The sequence below is a fragment of the Chiloscyllium plagiosum genome, unplaced genomic scaffold, assembly GCF_004010195.1.
Source record: "Chiloscyllium plagiosum isolate BGI_BamShark_2017 unplaced genomic scaffold, ASM401019v2 scaf_94861, whole genome shotgun sequence".
NCBI classification, from domain to species: Eukaryota; Metazoa; Chordata; class Chondrichthyes; order Orectolobiformes; family Hemiscylliidae; genus Chiloscyllium; species Chiloscyllium plagiosum.
This window is the reverse complement of record NW_025196641.1, coordinates 2,267-4,885: the sequence shown is the minus strand read 5'-3', so window position 1 is coordinate 4,885 and position 2,619 is coordinate 2,267. Positions and strand designations below refer to the sequence as shown.

At 48.1% G+C, this 2,619-nt stretch overlaps 1 non-coding gene across 1 annotated transcript; it reads right to left on the bottom strand.

The window, feature by feature from the left end:
• Positions 1-932: 932 nt before the first annotated feature.
• On the bottom strand, positions 933-1,004 carry trnam-cau. The gene has a single exon. It is a non-coding gene; the product is annotated as a tRNA-Met (tRNA).
• Between the last annotated feature and the right edge of the window lie 1,615 nt (positions 1,005-2,619).

The following is a 2,619-nucleotide window of genomic DNA, read 5'->3' as shown; positions in this document are numbered from 1 at the left end:
CTCTCTCTCTCTGAAACCCTTGGGGTGAGAGGTCTCAGTTACTTTAATGCGGGGAACATGAAAAACTTTGATTGTGAACTTTCTTCAAAGGTCTGTTATCGGAGAGATAGAAAGATGCTGTTTTGGCAGGACAGAAAGAAATGGACACCGTGGACTCTTCGCCCAGGTAAATTCACATTGTTGTGCAGCCTTCTTGGTGTTCAGAAATCGTCTTCACGCAGCAATCTTACGGAAAGTCTATTGCAAAGTGGGCATCGCTTTCTTTGCTGCGACCGCGCAGCAGTTAACATCTGAGCCCCAAGTGTCCCAGATGAAGAGAATCCGAGTGAAACCTTCACTCACTGAGAGTCATCCCCACGGCCCTGAGCTGAGGGACTGCAGGCAGTCCAACACGGAAGAGACGGTTAAAAATGAACCAGTTTTGCTCCCTCAGCCTCTCTGTCCCAGAGACAGGCAGTGGGACGGCATAAACACGTAGCTTCATTCTCGCGCAGAAAGAAGCCGTTCAGCCCATCGAGTCCAAGGCGACTGTCTTTCACTTGCCTCTCTTTCTGAGGTTATTCACAATCGGTGGTATCCGTCCTAATAGGAGGGAACAATGACTGAGTCGTGATGCGGTTTCTGACATGCTTGTCATTCTCGTCTGAACCAGGGTGGCGAATTACTGCAAGGAGTGGACGAAACCGCAAGGCATGTGTTTCAACTTTACCAGCTGATTGGCATCGCAGAGAACTGGGTTTGCGATTCAGTTCAGAGGAAACAGACAAAGTACAGAATACCACTGAGACCTCTAAAATCACGCCACTTGAATTGAGTGGATTTGGTGAGTGCATCGATATGCTACATTTGGACACTCGGAAAGTAGACGCAAATGCAGCTTGTCGAAGAGAGCATCGATCCAAAGGAAAGCAGCTCGAGGTGACATTGAACAATGGCAGAGGATGGTTTCGATCCATCGACCCCTGGGTTATGGGCCCAGCACGCTCCCGCTGCGCCACTCTGCTGCCGCACGCGGCGCACCTTCCACAGAACACTTCTGGTTTTCGTCTGGCACACGGCAGGCACCTTCGAGCTTGACGTCAAAGACCTCCACTGCTGTCGTGTAATATGCTGTTTCGCAGACGTATGGAGGCTGTGTAAATATAAACTTATTTCTAAATTCCCACATTCTGTTGGTCGAACTGTGATTTCACACTGAATCACAACATGTGTCACAGCGCAGACGGAGGCCATGCGGCCCACCTTCGCTCTGCTGGTTCTCCATTTAAGTAAACGTGTGTCTCTGTTCGTTTCATTCTCTCGCCTTCTCAGCGTAAATCTGCACATCTGAACGTGACCACCGAATTCCCTTTTGTGCCCATTGAATCTTACTCTTTGTCAATGACAGACAGGGACTTACTGACCCGAACCACTCCCTGTACGAAAACGTTCTTCCTAATGTCACTTTTACTTCTTTTCCTCGTGACTTTAAAATTCTGCCGAATTTTTGAGGTAGAGGTAAACAGCCAAAGATAATCACCGTCACTGCTTCCCTTCCATCGACTCAACTTTGTGAAACAGTATCTTTCACTGGCAAATAAAACACTTTTGTCCTCAGGTGCCTGCTTCATTTTGACCACGACTTCACGCCCCTCACTGTTCTAGTCTCATTTCCAAACACTTGGCTCATATCCTCAAAAGCAGCTCTGCGGGTATCAGCTTGTTCCACCCTGACAGGCAGTGGGTTGCAGATTCCCGACCAGTCCCAATGTGATTGAAATATTTCAACCCCTCCACTGGTTTACATCTTTAAAAAAGCCGCGGAGCAATCTCCCTTTCCTTTTGACGACATTTCTCAACTTTAGCCGGCAGGGTTCACACCTGCGTGGGGAAACCGCGATGGATTTCATGTCCATCGCATTCACCACTCGGCCCACCAATACAGAACCACACTGACAGCTTCATTTCCCAGGTCTCTCTGCCTGTGGAGCTGAGAAAGAGTGAATCATTGCAGAGTTTGTTTGAATCCAATCATTTCACAGGTTTCGAAAGGGTTAAATATCTGCACATGGCGAGTCTGAAAGATGAAATGGACGTTCAGTTAAAAAGAAATGCAGAAATTGCAGGAGCAACTTAGCAGGTCAGGCAGCATCTGTAGAAAGAGAATCAGAGACAACATTTCAGAACTTTTTTTTTTCCTCATCCAGGTACAGGCAAACCTACTGAGTTGCTCCAGCAGTTTCGCTTTCTGTCTCGGACTGTTAGCATCCGCAGTCCTTTACTTTAGATATTCAATCAATTCAGAAACCCCTTTGTGCTTCCTCAGTGGAAAAGATTTCCGTTTGGGAAACATTTTCCTGACACCATGAAAAACGCGCAACTTTGCGGTCAAGAAAGCGGCAGGAGCGTGAACAACAAACACGCTGGCCCGGCGCAGTCTCGAACCATGAACCGTCCGTTTACGAGCCGAACGCGCTGACCAATTGCGCCACAGACACAGGTCCGACCATCGCGAGCACAGTCTCGTTGAGGAAGCTACTATTCAATTCATAATTCAACCTGCCCCGCCCAGATTACCATTGTCTTCTATCAGTTCAAACACAGCGAATACTGCAGAAAGCCAACGGGTCGAGCTGCATC